This window comes from Arvicola amphibius, chromosome 10 (genome assembly GCF_903992535.2).
Source record: "Arvicola amphibius chromosome 10, mArvAmp1.2, whole genome shotgun sequence".
NCBI lineage: Eukaryota > Metazoa > Chordata > Mammalia > Rodentia > Cricetidae > Arvicola > Arvicola amphibius.
The window spans coordinates 70354836-70362933 of NC_052056.1; the positions used below are offsets into that span (position 1 = coordinate 70354836).

At 46.5% G+C, this 8098-nt stretch overlaps 1 pseudogene; it reads left to right on the forward strand.

The window, feature by feature from the left end:
* Positions 1-3004: 3004 nt before the first annotated feature.
* On the forward strand, positions 3005-7886 carry LOC119824282 (annotated as a pseudogene).
* The last annotated feature ends 212 nt before the right edge of the window (positions 7887-8098 follow it).

Genomic DNA, 8098 nt, shown 5'->3' on the forward strand with positions numbered 1-8098 from the left:
ACTGTTTGCCCTCACAACCCCTCACCCTCTCTTCGTGCTTCCCTCTTCTGCCCAGACTTGGTGGGCTGGAGACGGGAGAGCAGGGTGCGCTGGGGATGGGACAGCAGGATCGGTTTGGCCACATCTTAATAAGCCCCAGAAACCTGCCAGCTCCTTTAGAAAGGACAGTACCTGGGCCTACTGTCTTGACCGCTGGCCCAGCTAGCCAAGGCAACAGGGAAAGCCCTCTCAGCCTCTTAGGTGAGGAGCAGGAGAGGTCATGAGCCACCGGGGCCATGAGGGCTAAGCTTAGAGAGAAAAAAACCAAGCCGAATCTCAACTCAGCTGACCTGGTTCTTCAAAGGGCTTTATGCAAGAAAATTATATCCGGGTTTCAGATGGGAGGCAAAAGGTAGCAAAAACCACAAAAATGCCTGAGGAGAGAAATGGTGAGAAGCTGCATCAGACACAATGGAAAGAATAGCCTTTGCTTGATAAAGAAACAGGCTTGCTTTTGGTTGGCTTTTTTAGAGCTTGGAGCTGGCACCTCTGTGTACTACTGTTCTGCTTTGGAAACCGCTGAAACCCCCTCTTCCTCAAACAAAGGCCCGGAATCAGGATGTGCTGAAGTTGTCAGCTCCTGTGTTGTCAGGATCAACAGCGGGTCTCCTCCTCACCCTCCTGACCCTCTGGCTCCAGGCTGGTTTTTCCAGAAAACAATAATGTTCTGTGTTTAATAGGAATCAACACTTCTGAGCCCAGTAGGGTAAACATGGGATCTGGCCCTAGGACACGGAAGTCTAAGATACAGGCCTGACAAAGTTGGGGCACCTGCTCCAGAGCTCTGGGGTGATGCCTGTGTGGCATGGCTCACATCAGTTTTGTGTCCTCCCTTCATGAGTCATTCAATGCAGGACCCCAGGAAGGGCAGGGGTACCTGGGAAGCCACTCTGCGGTTAGACCCTCTAGAAGTCCAGCCGGGCTGCAGGGCAGCAAACCTTCCAAAAAATGTTTCCACAACATCATTGCACCTACCTACCCCTGACCCCTTTGAGCCTCTGGCCAGGCCAGCTCTTTCTATCTCCCTCACCACCTCTGAGAATCAAATAGAAAATCCAGGGAGGCTTGCCAGCATGGCCTCAGAGAAGTCATCCGGAAGAAGTTTAGACGTGGGAAAAGCTACTTATCTGTAATTGTAGCCACAGGCATCCATAATTAAGAAGGCAATTTACTTCCAAGACAATTGTATAATGCCTTCCATGCCGAAGGATGTTTTAGGGGTTTTCTGCTGTGCCAAATAATATTCGGTTTCCACTTCTGCATGAAGTCACCTAAAATGGAGCATGTTCAATCAAGAAGATAGAAAGGCTTGGTGAGATGTGGGCATGCCCTCTTCACCTAGATTTGGGCCTCGCACTCACAAGGGCTCGCTTGGCTCAGAAAAGCTCATATGTGGATTGGGAAGCAAATGATAACGGCTATCTGAAGTCCTCTTGGGGTGCTGTGCAGAATCTGCAGTCTGTCCCAAGCCAGGGGCCCAGGAGGTGTTCCTTTAATGTTTGTTGAACAAAGCTGCTGTGCAGATCTGAATCTGCCGTAAGTACTGCCTTAGTTGGGTTTCTATTGCTGTGATAAAACATCATTACCAAAAGCAACGTGCAGAGAAAAGGGTTTGTTTTATTTTAAACTTCTAGGTAACAGGCCATCATGGTGAGAAATCATGCCCAGAATTCAAACAGGGCAGGAACCTAGAGTCAGGAGCTGATGCAGAGGCCATGGAGGGATGCTGCTTACTGGCTTGCTCACCACAGCTTGCTTTGCTTGCTTTCTTATACACTCAAGGATCACTTGCCCAGGGACGGCACTTCTAGCCCAGGAATGGCCTCCCCCATTAATCACTAATTAAGAAAATGCCTCACAGGCTTGCCTACAGCCCTGTCTTATGGAGGCCTTTTCTCAACTGAGAGTCCCTCTTCCCAAAGGGCTCTAGCTTGTGGCAAGCTGATATAAAACAAGCCAGAACAAGCTTTCACAGTTAGCCACCTACCATCACTGTAAAATTTCTCTAAAGTCGAAGAGGCAGATTTGAATTTCTAGGAAGGTGAACAAAAAGGCTACGTGTAGTGAGGAAGAGAAGGAGGCAGAGGCAGACTTACTTCCTGAAGGGCGAGTTCTGACCCCAGTTGATCATCCCAAGTCATAAATTGCATAAAACTTAGGTGGAGATGAGCCTGGGCATAAGATGCTAATTAAGATTGCTAACCAGGTTCCTTATCCTTTGTAAGCCTTAATTTCTAAAATAAGTACATTCCTGCTGCCTTGATCACAGGATATCACGAAACTGGAAGACATAAGAGGCCAGGTGCCTTAGTTGCTCTCAGCTGTGAGAAGTGGAGGTCAGCATGTTGAAAGGGGACACATGGATTCACGGTCCAGAAAGGAAAGGGACATGGCCAGCAGACGGGCATGTGCTCTGCCTGCCAATCAACTGATAACTACCAAGTGTCTATATGGGCTGGGCATGGGCCCAGTAGCCTGAGCTTCATCTATGATCAACATAGGCAACAATTCCTGGGAATAGGCAAGAAAATACACAGTGTGAGGCCGGGCAGTGGTGGCACACGCCTTTAATCCCAGCACTCGGGAGGCAGAGGCAGGCGGATCTCTGTGAGTTCGAGACCAGCCTGGTCTACAAGAGCTAGCTCCAGGACAGGCTCTAAAGCTGCAGAGAAACCCTGTCTCTAAAAACCAAAAAAAAAAAGAAAGAAAGAAAAAGAAAAGAAAATACACAGTGTGTTCAAAAATGTTAAGTGCTATGGGGGTAGGGAGTGGGGGAGAAGAAGAGGAAGTGCGGGGGGGGGGGGCATAGAATGGGATCCAGGACTGAGAGGGTGACTGAAGAGCTGCCCACAGATTGTCATCGTCAATGCAGGGGCTAAGGTCGGTAGGCATCCCTGAAGCAAGACAGAGCCAAATATAGAGACTGAGGGCCCTTGATACCTTAGGAGGGCAGCCTCACACTAGAATGGCTCTCAGGCCTTCTCCATGCCCTTCCTCCCGCACCCCACCTCCAGCAAAGCAGAGGAATTATTTGAGTGAACCAGAAACCCTGGAGCCCAGCAATGGGGACATTTCTCAGAAAAAATTCTCAGCACTGTTCCATGTGGCTGATGTAGAGGAATCTGTCCCAGGATAGATTGTGTAATTTTCTCAGAGACAAGTCTCAGCAGGTTCCTCCTGAAGGTCACACACATACGCACGCGCACACACACACTCCAAAGGAGACCGATTTAGATCTCTCTGGCTAATTCTAATGCCTATGATATTGAACTGTGGCAAAGGTTAAGGAGGAACATTGACAATGTGGAGAAGAAACAAAGTTTTATGTTTTCTTCTTCTTTTTTATAGGCCATTATTGTGAGGTCTCTACCAGAGAAGACTGCTTGGTTGTGGGCTCAAGCCAACAGAAAGTCTTTGCTAGCCAGCCGGCAGCTGCACCGGGTGTTTAGGGTCCCAGTGTAGCACAGAGCCTTCCTGGGGCAAACTTGTACGCACAATAAACCTCACTCTTTGTTGACACACTTCAGTTATTAACAGGAACACTTAGCCAGATGTAGAGTGACAGAAGGCAAAAAGCGAGGTTAATCCATTTAGAGACTTTCCCAGAACCACAGACTTTGATGAATTAGGCCTTTGTTTTCATTTGGCTGGTGGTGCTATTTATGTGTTGAATCTTATGGCCCAAATGGTACTCCTCCCATTGAGGAGTTAGTTGTGCTGAGGTCTGGGGGCCTACTGATATCTTAGGTCCCATTACACCAATTGAGTTTCAAGAATCTGTGTCACCTACATAAGACATAAATTTCAAAGGCAGACATAGCTTCTCTCTTCACCTGTTGACTGACTCAACAGCTCCCCTCTGCCAGAAACAGCAGGGTCATAGCTGCTTGTCCAGCTTCCCCAAGGCCCAGAAAGGAATCCCTTCTTGTTGTGAGCTAACTGTATCCCCTTCCTCGGCTCAGACTTACCCACTGAAATCCAAGCCTCTCATACTGTAGAATGGGACTAGATACATCTGGAAATAATTTCTGTAAAGAAGAGATTCAGGTGAAGAGCTGTCACTGGGGCAGGACCGCAGGCATGTGTTATCCTTATGTAATTAGGACAAATACACAGACAGAAGACTGTGAAGTCAGTGGGGGAGGCCATGAACAAGCCAAGAAAGAGAAAGAGTTCAGAAGAAAAAAAATCCCCAAGGGACACCATGATCTTGAAGTTCTAGAATTCAGATTGATGAGAAATATTTCTGTTGTTAAATCACACGGTCTGTAGTAGATTTTGAGGACTTCAGCTGCCCTAGCAACAAGCTAGTACACATTGCACATATACATAAGTCATACATGGATGGGAAACCAGCAAAGAGTCCTTTTCATTCACAACTTTTCCAGATGATGGTACTGCGAGGTACTTCACTTGTTGGGTGATCACTACTGTTTAAAGCTGCGGCTTAGTCAACATTCCAAGTCAGTATACATGGAACTGCTTTATTCTTTTGAAAATCCACAGGGTTTTTTTTATTGCATGGATACTTGACTGTCTATTTAATCCTTTCTTTACTAGTAGATTTCAAGTTGTTTCCAAAAGAAACAGCGAGGGTGGCAAGCCTGACAACCTGAGTTTGATTCCTGAAACATATATAAAGGTGGAAAGAAAAAACAGACTACACAAAGTTGTCTGCATCCTACATACACACACACACACACACATACACATCATGCACAAACATGTATAATAACAATAATTGATTTTTAAAATCTTTGATGGGGCTGGAGAGCTGGCACAGCACTCAAGAATACTGGCTGCTATTCTAGAGGACCCAGGTTCAATTCCCTACACCCACATGGTAGCTTACAACAATCTGTAACTCCAGTCCCAGAGGAGCCAACACCCTCTTCTGAGTTCCATGGGCACTGTACACACATGGTGCACACAGTATGCATACAGGAAAAAATGCTTAAACATAAAATAAAAAATCAATAAGATCTCAAAAAAATTAAAAATCTTATGATGGGTAAATCTACCTGCATTTCACTTCATGCCTGTGTAAGTGTGTTAGCCTGATTAACAATGACTGACTGGCCGAAAGTAAATAATTTTTTGTTTGTTTTTTTAGTTACTTTGAGACAGGGTTTCTCTGTGTAATAGCCCTGGCTGTCCTGGTACTGGCGCTATATGAATAGCAGGCCTTGAACTCAGAATCTGCCTGCCTCTGCCTCCCAAGTACTGGGATTAAAAGCATGTACCACTACCTTTAGGCTCAAATTTTGACAGACACTCTCAAGTTGCTTTCTAAAAGTAATGCATCATTCTATCTCCCATCAGTAAATGCTCTGTCTCTCCTTAACATTACAAAAAGTATTGTGCCATGAAACTTTTTGATCACTTCTAATATCATAGATGAATAATAGCTGGGTGATGGTGGCATAGCTGGGCAGTGGTGGTACACACCTTTAATCCCAGCACTCAGGAGGCAGAGGCAGGCAGACATCTGAGTTTGAGACCTGCGGCGCATCACACCCGTCTGTGCTCTATGCGCTGCCATACAGTTCATGAACCGGGCAAGGGGCTGGAGATTGAAACACACAAAGACTCACAGAGACACAGGTCATCCTTGAAACAAGAATGCCCCCCTATTGTGTACCAGAGCCACTTAAATTGAGATCCTTAACTGATAGCCACGCCACAGCCAAACCCAGCAGAAACCACTCCCCTGCCATCAGGAACTCCTGAGGGTCTCGTGCTTAGAACAGTTGCAAGCATTACAAGTTGTTTACCAGAAATTCAGGTTCACAGCTCCCAACAGAGACTAGCCTGGTCTGCAGACTGAGTTCCAGGACAGCCAGGGCTACACAGAGAAACCCTGTCTTGGAAAAAAAAAAGAAAAAGAGAAAAGAAAAAAGAAGAAAAGAAGGAAGGAAGGAAGGAAGCAAGGAAGGAAGGAAGGAAGGAAGATAGTATCTCAAACTCCTTGTGGGTATTGTTTGAGTGGTGATGTGTCAGAAGGTCAGACCACTATGTAACTTGAAGACTGAGATTGTGAGCATTTTCCCTTTATTCTGTGTAGACGTCTAGGGAGCAGAGCTGTTTGACATTTTATGTTCCCATTGCCAGTGGAATTTCCCATTCCTTAACGTAACAGGGTGCTTTTCCTGCTTGCTCTACAATTGAAATCACCACTCCATAGGCAGCACTAGGACACTCACAGTCAAACTTGGTTAGCAGACTTATGAACAAATATTGGCATGTCCATGTCTATTGGAAAGAGCGGGGGAAGAGTTCAAAGTGGAAATTATATTTAAAGGTACTGATGGCAGCCAGCCACCGAAGACGCCACTCTCAGCATGCGACAGTGCCTAATACTGAGCCCAGTAGGTACGAATATGGCTCGAGTGTGTTCCTCAGTAATTTCAGATATTCAGAATTTCTTCCAGGGTGTGTATTTAGGAGTGGAGAAGGAATTGATGGTATCCCACACCTGTAACCTCAGCATCTAAGAAGCTGAGGAGGGAAGATCATGAGTTTGAGGCCAGTCTGCACTATGTGAAGAGTCTCTGTCTCAAAACAAAACAAAAACAAGTGAAGCTTTAAGTGGATAGAACCGGTGCTGGAGCCACTGTCGCTGAAGCCAGACCACTCTGCTTCGCACCTGACACTGCCCAGAACAAGATTACTATCGTTGGGGTTGATGCTGTTGGCATGGCTAATACCATCAGTATCATTTGTTCGTTTCTTTGGTTTGTTTGTTTGTTTGTTGTTTCTCAAGGCAGGCTTTCTCTGTGTAGCCCTGGCTGTCCTGGAACTCACTCTGCAGACCAAGGTACCCTTGAACTCCCAGTGACGTACAGGCCCCTGCCTCTCAAGTGCTAGGATTAAAGGCATGCACCAGTATGGCCAGGCGATGCTATCTGTATCTTAATGAAGGACTTGGCAAGATGAGCTTGCTCCTGTTGATATCATGGGAGACAAATTGATGATCGATTTCCATCATGGTAGCCTTTCCCTTAGAATGCCAAAAATTGTCTCTGGCAAAGACTGTAGCATGACTGCAGACTCCAAACTGGTCATCACCACAGCGGGGTCCTGTCGGCAACAGGGAGAAAGCTGACTCAATTTGGGCCAGCAAAATGTGAGCATCTTCAAGTTCATCCTTCTCTGTGTTGGGAAGTACAGGTTCAGATTGCAAGCTGCTTATGGTTTCTAACCCAGTGGGTATCTTGATCTTTGTGACTTGAAAAAGAAGTGGCTTTCCCCAACACCCAGCTATCTGATTCCAATCTGGATTCAGCTCAGTCCTGTTACCTGATGGGAGAAAGGCTAGGCATTCATGGGATACGCTACCATGGATGGGTCCTAAAGGAGCATGAAAACTGTGCCCATGTGGGGTGGCATGAAGGTTGCCAGCATCTCTCTGAAGATTCTCAACCTAGAACTGGGAACTGGTGCAGACAGGAGCAATGGAAAGAGGTTCACAAGCCGGTGGTTGACAGGACCGATGACGTGATCAAACTGAAAGGTTGTATAGCCTGGGCCCTTGGCCTCTCCGTGGGAGACTTGGCCAAGAGCGTAATGAAGAATCTTAGGCAGGTTCATCCCATTTCCACCATGATAAAGGGTCTCTATGGAGTCAAGAAGGATTCCTCAGTGTTCCTGGTGTCCTGTGACAAAATGGAATCTCAGATGCCATGAAGGGAGTAAAGGAGACGGGCTTGAAGAAGAGATCAGACACTCTCTGGGGAATCCAGCAAGAGCTGCAATTCTGGGGTCTTAGACATCCTAGAACTTCCATCCAGGCTGCAGCAGGGTTTCTCTGGAGAACACGCTGTGTCCCAGAGACACACTGCCAATAGTGTGCAGGCTTCAGTTACCCTGGGAGACTGCTGTGGCACTGGTTCTGTGCACCCTTACCAAACACACCTAGGCCAACGAGTTCCCCATTAGTCATACCCTGGCTCCAGTGTCTAAATCCAGTGTGGGTATCTTGTGCTTGGCTATTCTAAAGGATGTTACTGTGTGTGTTATTTATGTCTGGAATGTACATTGCATTATTATGTAAAAAGTA